This window comes from Anser anser, assembly GCF_964211835.1.
Source record: "Anser anser genome assembly, chromosome: 13".
In the NCBI taxonomy this organism is placed as follows: domain Eukaryota; kingdom Metazoa; phylum Chordata; class Aves; order Anseriformes; family Anatidae; genus Anser; species Anser anser.
The window spans coordinates 22,706,072-22,714,133 of NC_139734.1; the positions used below are offsets into that span (position 1 = coordinate 22,706,072).

Here is an 8,062-nt window from a genome sequence, read left to right on the forward strand (position 1 = left end):
TGCTCCGCGGGTCCCCAAGTGACCCCAGCAAGCGGCGGCAGCACCACGGGCTGAAACGCCTCGTTCCTCCTCGTTCTGGGACCGTCTGCCCTCCTCCTCCTCTCCCAGACAAGGACGTGTGCTTCTGGGAGGTATCTGCCATGCTCATGAGGGACTCCTTAAAAACAAGTCAAAAAGACAAGTCAAAAAGACAAGCTCTTTGGTCTGCGGAGACTGCAGATGGGAGCCAGAAAATCTGCCGAGCAAAAGAGGCCAGGAGAGAGGGGGATGGCCATCGCTGGGGCAGTTGCGCAGTGCCAGAAATAGGGGACGGACTGCTGGGGTCCTGCAGGGACAGGGTTTGCTTTGCTGGCAGAGCAAGCACAGCCCTAACTCCTGCAGGAGCAGCCGCCCATCGCCCTTGCCCTTGGGTAGGGCACAGGGAGCAGAGAGGTTTGCATGGCCCTGGGCTTCCCGCACAGCAGCGGGGCACAAAGCGGCACCCAGCGCCTTGCAGGATGCCCCTGCCCGACTCAGGACCCCGTGGTCCTGCTGCTCTGGGCTCCCTGCCCACCACACCAGCACCTGCCCCAGGCACCACTGCAGCTCCCCGTTGGCTTCAGGCCCGAAGTGCTGACGAGGCTCTCCAGGGTGTGAGGAGGAGGAGGAGGAGGAGGAGGAGGAGGAGGAGGATGCTGTGCTCAGCCTCGGCACAGCGCCCGAGCCACCCCAGGCAGCGCCGCGGGGAGCCCAGTGACGTTACCCGCCCCGAGCTGCCCAGCATCTCGAGATAAGTTCGCTTCATTCCCCAAACTACATAAAAGTTGCCTGATGTTATGCCGCAGCCGCATAGCATTCCTTTGTAAGGAAATAAAGTGTCAGTGCCACAGCTGTGAAATATATGCGGAGCTCGCCCTGATTCAGTAGCATGCACTGGGCAGAGAGAAGCAGCGGGTTCCTGTTTAGGTTTTCGGTTACTGTGTTTGTAAAATATTTATTTTTCTTGGTGTTTCTACCCTGGCCTTTTTAGAATCTAAATATTTGGACGATGGAGGGGCTGCGGCCGGATTCGGCGCTCTGGCCGGGGCGTTGCACTGCTGGCTGAGTCGCGGCGTGTGTCGGGCATGCTGATGGTCCTCCTGCAGCCGCCTCCCCGCCAGCGCTTCGCTTCTTGCCTAAAGATCAGACTATTGAAATGCAGTCTCCAGGGGTGGAGAGGGTGGTATGAGGCACTGAGAGGCCTTTTCAAAGAAAAGGGAAAAAAAAGCAAAGCAGCAGCATATAAATGAATAAATAATAGTAATAAAAAAAGATCATTGGGAAGCTAAGACATTCTTTACGGTGCATTAATGTGTTTTCTCAGCTGCTCTCCTGACTCTCCACCAGTTCTCTCGGTTCCTGTCCTCGGGACAGTTTCTATTGCAAGTGGTGGGTGGGTGCAGGAAGGTCTGTGCTCACTGCTCTGCCCGCGCCCCCTCTCCCCCTGTCCCCGGCAGCTCCCGTCACACCCCGCTTGCACTGTGGTGGCAGAGGGAGATCAGCTCTGGTGGCAGGCACAGACCCCCGCCTCCTTCTCCCCTTCTTGCCCACCTCGAGGAGGGCTTTGTGCACCACTCAGCTAGAAACGGGTCCTGCTGCTGCAGCTGTGGCGTGGGCATGGGACCAAGAGGGATGTGGTGAGGGACTTGCCTTCATGGACAGGCACCACAGCTGCACCCAAAGTCCTGGGGAAACGTGGTGCTGATGGTACCGCATGGCTCTCTGTGCTTCCTGCAAACCTCTGCATGTCCCCAGCCCCTCCGTGTCTCCATCTACCCACAAAACAGAGGTGCCAGGACCAGCTTTGCCCCTTGGGACAACCTGCCTTTTGCACCAGAAGAGGCCCTGGGGCGGGAAGTGCCCTCCTCGCTGGGATGTCCCCGCTGCTGTCTCCTTCAGGCTCCTCGCGCTGCTGCTTTGTTCCTCCCCGCATCGCCGCCAGCCTCGTGGGGAAGGCAGTGGGACATCAATCGTACCGGGAACCGCTTATCTGTCTGCCGACAGCACTGTCATCACGCTGTGATGAGTGACGTGGATGCTGTCCCACCTGCTCCCAGCACTGATCACTGGGTGCTGCTGCTGCTATAGAAACACCCCAGCTCTTACATCCACCTCCTGTTTTCTTTCTTTGTCGTTTTTCCTTTAAACCCTCAAAAAGCACTTCTGAATTCACTTACCTTTTTCAAACCAGGAGCCAGCGGGCTCTTCACCATAGTTATGCTATTGCCAAAGCACCGTGTCCTGCCGCTGTGACCAGGTGTGGTGACACATCCACACCTTACGGAGGGGAAGCTCCCGAGAAACGTGCCTTCTGGGGGCCGAAGCCCCTCCTGCTCATGGCAAAGGGAGCAGGATTTGTCTCCCAGTGCTTGCGGTGCTCCGCAAGCACATCAGCTGCTCCAGCAAAGCAAGACAAAACACTCCGGTGATTTTGGTTTGCTGGCTGCTCATCACCCATCTGCTTATTTTCTTGAGATTTTCTTCTGCTAACCCACTTTGACACCTGCAACTCTGCTGATGAATCGACTTAAAAACTGCGCTAACTTTGCAAATCTCTTTTATGCATGACCGTGGGGAGAGCAGATGCTTCTCACTTCACCGTGGCTGCCGGGTCCCACACCAGGAGGGCAGAGCCTTCTCGTTTCTCTTTGGCAAAGCAGAGATACAGACACACAAGAAAAATGCGTCCTCGGGTCTCAGGAGCCTGGCTTCTCCCAGCAGCATCATGATAGATGAACACTCAAGCTGCTCCAGCAGGGTGCCCTGCGAGGGAGGTGGCAAAGCTGGCAGGGGTCCCTCTGTCTCAGCCGCAGCCGGTTACGATCCCTTTGCCTCTCCGTTTCTCTGTAAGCCACAGCGGAGCCTGCAGGGTACAGATTATCCTGGCCCAGCCCTGTGTCCATGCCCAGCCCAAGGCACGGACCAGGACCTGTGGCATGTTGGCTGAGGCCATCCAACTCATGTCACAGGTGCCCTGCTTTGTGCTGCATCCAAGCGGCCGGACATGAAATGCTGATGCGAGGGCCCTCAAATGTTATTGCAAACACGAGCCTGGCAACTCACTTGCAGGTTCAGGGACATCTCAACCCACACCTGGATGCCATCAAAGAATTCGATTGCCACTTAAATGTCCAGGCAGGCTGGGATGATGCAGCTGAATCCCTGCACAATTTCAGCAAAGGCTCATCCCCAAGACCTGACTTTCCAACACCCTCCAGTTGCATGTCACGGACCTCCCAGGCCCACCGCCAGCTTTCTGAGCCAGCTGGGGAGGGAGAGCAGGATCCAGAGCCAGGGACTGGAGGATGGGTACTCGTGTTGGTGGTGGTCACAGAGCCAGGACATCAGCTTGGGGGCAGGATTGGGAATTTTTCCCCTTTCTGATCCCTTCCTTCCAGGGCCTAACTGTAAAAATTTTCAGAGTATGGGACCACGAAGCCTCCCCAGAGTGCTGGAGCGGTGCCTGCCCCGGGGCAGCAGATTTCACCCCAGCACTGCTGTTTGCAAGGACCAAGCTGCTGCCAGCAGTGAGCAAAGTGCCCACAAAAGCCCCCGCTGCTGCCCCAGCCAGCCCCTACCACCCAGTGCCCTTCACTGATGGGGGCTTTTTTTCTTTTTTTGCTTTGCTCTAAGTAGTCCTCTGTGCCCATTCTGCAAATCAAATCAGCTCAGTGTAAGAACCAAGGAAAGGTTTATTAATGGGATTTGAACTGAAATTCAACCCTGTCTCAGAAAAAAAAAAATTATACATGTTCCCTCAAATCAAGAAGTTCTAAACAAACCTGACTCAAGAGTCATTCAATACCGCCAGCTTCCCTTCCCGCTGCTGCCGGGCTCCCAGCGCCGTGCCCCCAGCACAGGCCCCTGCCCGGCGGTCAGAGCCCCGCACTCCTCCCTCACCCTCCGGAAAGGTGCGAACAGCCCCCGAGCAGCAGATGCCACGGCTGCTGACCCAAAAGCATCATCCCAGAGCCCAGCTCTGCCCCAGACGTCGGTCAGACACCAGACCACGTCATCTCCCAGTTCCCTCGCTCTGATTCCCTTTTCCCGTCCTGGCTGTGCCGCATTTCGGGGGCACACAGAGGAGGTCCTGGGGTGCCTGCTCTGGGGAACGAACACTTGCAGTGTTGCACAACCGAGCAGAACAAATTTTCCTGCTTTCAGATTTGTCAGGGCCGGGCTGTCTCGACTCTCGGTGTCTCTCCTGCCCTACAGTTCACGAGCACCCCTCGAGCCACCCTTCTCTGCTGTAATCTCCCTGCGTGCCGAGCAGGGACCCATCCCAAAGGCTCCTGAGCCTCACTGCGCTCTCCACGCAATTTTGGCGAAACCAAAATGCAGAAGTCCAGTTAGGAACCACGCTCAGAGCCAGCTGTTTACCCCCGCGGGGTGTCTCAGCCCCCTCCTCCCCGCACAGGGCTGCCTCCAGCCATCTCCCGGTGACTCAGTCGCTACGGTTTGGGAGCTGAGTGATGACACGCACCCAGCGCTCAGCCTGAATGCGCTTTCTGTAGCAAATCCCCGTTCTCAGGCCTCTGCTGCCACTGAGGCAGCACAGGAAAGCACCAAGTGGGACGGGTTTCTGGGAATGCTGGCTGTCTCCAGGTCTCTCTGCGGCTTCGCTTCTCCTTTCCTGCCTGTTGCCTCCTCTTCCTGCTGGTCCCAAGGAAATAGGGGAGGGAAGGGGGGGAAATCTCCTCAGTCCTGTAATTCTTTTACACCTTCAGCAAATGCATTTGTACTGGGGGTCTGGCTGGCAGAGGGCCCCCCTGGCTTTCCCTAGCACCCTCTGGGAGCACACCGGGCATTTCCCTGTGCCGCTCGGGTCACGTACAGCAGCTGGGTTTTGGCTCGGGCAGGAAGCCTTACGGATTTGGGGAGGGGGAGGTCGATTCTGCGTGTGCTTTAGCCTGAAAACAGGGTACTATAGTGCTGCCTCTAGGACGAGCCATTCGCCTTCCCTTCCCTCCCCTCCCCACCTTCTCTTCCCCACCCCGCCCCTCCCCACCCCACAGCCAGGTCTCCTTAGCCTCGATCTACCCCTAGCGGCCGCCGGCGGCCACGGAGCGGCTCCTGCGGGCTCGTCCGCCCCGGCTTCTCCTGGAGCTCTGTTGGAGATGTCAGGCTGCCTGAGCTCTGCGGTGGGAAGGCTGGTGGGAAAGCCTCCAACCGCCCGCTGAAACGTTTGCGTTTCTCCAGGCTCGGAGAGCCACCACGGAGCCCTGTAGCAGCACCGCCGAGCAGCCCCCGACGGCTCCCACCTTTCACAGCAATGCTGCTGCGAGGCTCTCAGAGATATCCGGCTGGAGGTGTGCACGACACCCTGCTGTCCATAGCAGGAGCTGGCAGACCTCCCCGTTCCTCACAACGTGAGCAATTCAAGCAGCTTCTTGCCTGGAGCCTCATCCCACCCCACCGCATCCCTGCGCTGGGACAAAGGGGGGACAGCAGAGGTGGCTGGAGACCGGGGCCCCGGAGAGGATCGGAGAGCAGGGAATAACCCTGTAACCCACAGCTAGCATCACCAAAAAGAAATTTCCTGCTTCAGCTGAGCTGCTCACTTTAGCCATAGCACTGGCTAAAGGAAATGGAAAGGAGAATTAAAAAAACTGCTTTGAATGATGGAAAATACCCCAGCAATGTTTGCTTTCAAGCCTTATTTTGCTATTCAGGAGCTTGAAAGACACCTAACTCCCAAACCCTTATAGAGCAAGCATAGATTTCACATCATAAAACATAAATAACCTGGTTTTGCTGCTCGGTCCAAGCCATTGAAATCTCCTGTTTTCTCTCTGCAGCGATTTGTTACGAACAGCCCATAACACACAACTTAATAAACCCTGGACTCCAGAAGAAAGGAGGTGAGGCTGTGGGTCCCAGGTGCTTGGCCAGCAGGAGATGAGGAGATGGGAAGCAACGGGGAGCAGCTGCAGCTCGAGTCCCCCTCTCCTCCTCATTACCACCTGCGCAGGGCAGCGAAGAGGCACGCGGACACTGATGGGCCATGCCTGGGCAGCCCAGCGCTCCCCCACACCCCACTGCTGCTCACTAAATAGCTGGGGAAATGCCCCAAAGCTCCCGCAGTTTCATGAATTTGTGGCTGGATGATTTTCGCAGGAGGAAGGAGGAAGCGCAGTGGCTGCTGTGCGATGTTCACCTGGTTTCTGGTGCTCCCGTTCCCTGCCAGGGCACAGGAGCGAAGTCAGGCGGCCAGGTAAGCACTCGTGTTCCTGGACCAGGTGTTGTGTGGGACCAGAATGAAGCACTGGTTGCAAGGAGCGATTTGCAGTGGCTGGGACCAGTATCCAACCGGCCTTCCTGCAATGACTGCTGCCCCAAAACAGCAGGGATTTCACCCATTGGGCTTCCACGGATTTGCACAACATCAGACTCCAGGTCTCTACCTGCACTCGGAGACTGTCACACACCTTGGTGGCAGCGTTTGGCTGCCCTGTCCCTTTGTACAGGCTCTAGTACACGGTTCTGGGCTGTGTAACACAGGGCAGTCAGGTTCTTGCATCAGTAATACCTGAGTGTTTGGGTCAAACGCAATGCGGAGATTAACAGAGAAAAAAAAAAAAAAGGAAGAAGAAGAAGAAAAGGAAAGAGAAAATCCACAGCAGCACGGATGCCTGTGCCCAGGAGCAGCCCAGGGAACAGTCCGTGCTGCTGAGCAAGGTGCATGAGAGTCACCGTGAAGTAGGACAGGCAGAAGCACTGTTACTATATTAGGAACTCAGCTAGAAGATTTTTCTCCATTTTTTGAGAGTCCACATTTCCCTCAGCATCACCGGAAAGCAGCAGGGGCCCTGCAGGGCTCGAGGCTGCCCGGGCCATGCCGCGGTTCCTGCTGGCACCTTGGGGCCCTGTCCCCAGCAGGTCGCGGTGCCGCAGGGCAGATGCCAGGGCTGTGTGTCGGTGCTCTGCGGCTGGCACTGCTGGTGTTGGTCTTTGGGACAGCCAGAGAAGTGGCAAACACAGCCCTTAGCAGGGCTGCAGGGAGCACTGGCAGGATGAAGATGCCAGAGGTGGTTTGGGGGGAAAGGAGGGAAGGGCAAAGTGAAGCAGCGCAGGCCCTCCCCTGATGCGTTTCAGTAGGAAACAGCCTTGTCTTTTTATTTCCCAGACCCTGTTTTCCATTTTAAATCTGCCCTGGCACTTTGGTTACATTTATTTTAATAAGCCAGGTTTGTTCATTAAAGCTCATTCCTCCCAGCCATCGCAACCTATCTGAAAGCAAAACAGCATCTGGTGGCGGGGGGGGTGGGGGGGAGGAAGCCCCGGTGCCCGCGTGCAGATGGGGCAGCAGGAGCACACCCAGCCACGGCCGGCTGGCAGGGAAATGTGAGCCCCGGGAGGGATGCGCAGCTCAGGGCTCCTCTCCACCACCTCTGCTGTCCTGCTGAGGGCCTCGGGATGGAGCAAAGCTCATCGCCACAGCCGGGGACCATCGCTGCGAGCCAGTGCCACTTGCAACTGGCAAAGGGCGCGGGGAAGCGGCGTGGGTGCGGGTGCCTCCAGCCTCCCTCGCTCCTCCCCGCTGCCCCCCGGCCCCGGGGGAGCAGAGCTGGCGAGCCAACGCGCGGTGCTGGGCCCTGCCAGGGGATTTCCAGCTCCTCCTGCCTGACGCCAGCACCAAGTCCCCCCGGCACTGTTGGGAGAGGCTCCCCAGATGCTGCCCGAGGGGGTCAGCAGCCGGCTCTGCCTGTGCCCAGCTCTCGCCCCTCCGTCCCCCCGGGGATGGAAACGCAGGGGGAGCAGATGGGGAGAGGAGAGGAGAAAGGGTACGGGAGGGTAAAGCACCACTCCCCGGTGATGGGCTAAATCTGGAAGAGAAAGCATCTTGGAGGAAGAAAGTAACAACCAGAAACAGTAGAAAAAGGATGAAATGTGACAGAAAACTTGGCCTGAGGGAAATAACGGCAGCTAAAAATAAGCATCCAAAGCCTGCGATGGGAGAGAGAAAGAGAAGTGTCAATCAGAAGAAATGGGGTTGCATTACAGCCCTCCACCCTGCGCTGCTGGGCCCTGGCTGGGGGGAGAG

The 8,062-nt window shown here is 57.5% G+C and overlaps 2 long non-coding RNA genes across 3 annotated transcripts; one reads left to right on the forward strand and one right to left on the reverse strand.

The window, feature by feature from the left end:
* Positions 1–4,084: 4,084 nt before the first annotated feature.
* On the reverse strand, positions 4,085–5,896 carry LOC310880979. Of its 2 annotated transcripts, none has more exons than XR_014572026.1 (2): positions 5,764–5,896; positions 4,085–4,674 (listed from the first exon to the last, which is right to left on the reverse strand). It is a non-coding gene; the product is annotated as an uncharacterized lncRNA (long non-coding RNA). The 2 variants fall into 2 exon arrangements; XR_014572027.1 differs by having other exon boundaries at positions 4,085–4,671; positions 5,764–5,891.
* LOC310880980 lies at positions 4,689–7,658 on the forward strand. Its single transcript, XR_014572028.1, has 2 exons — positions 4,689–5,387; positions 5,817–7,658. It is a non-coding gene; the product is annotated as an uncharacterized lncRNA (long non-coding RNA).
* The last annotated feature ends 404 nt before the right edge of the window (positions 7,659–8,062 follow it).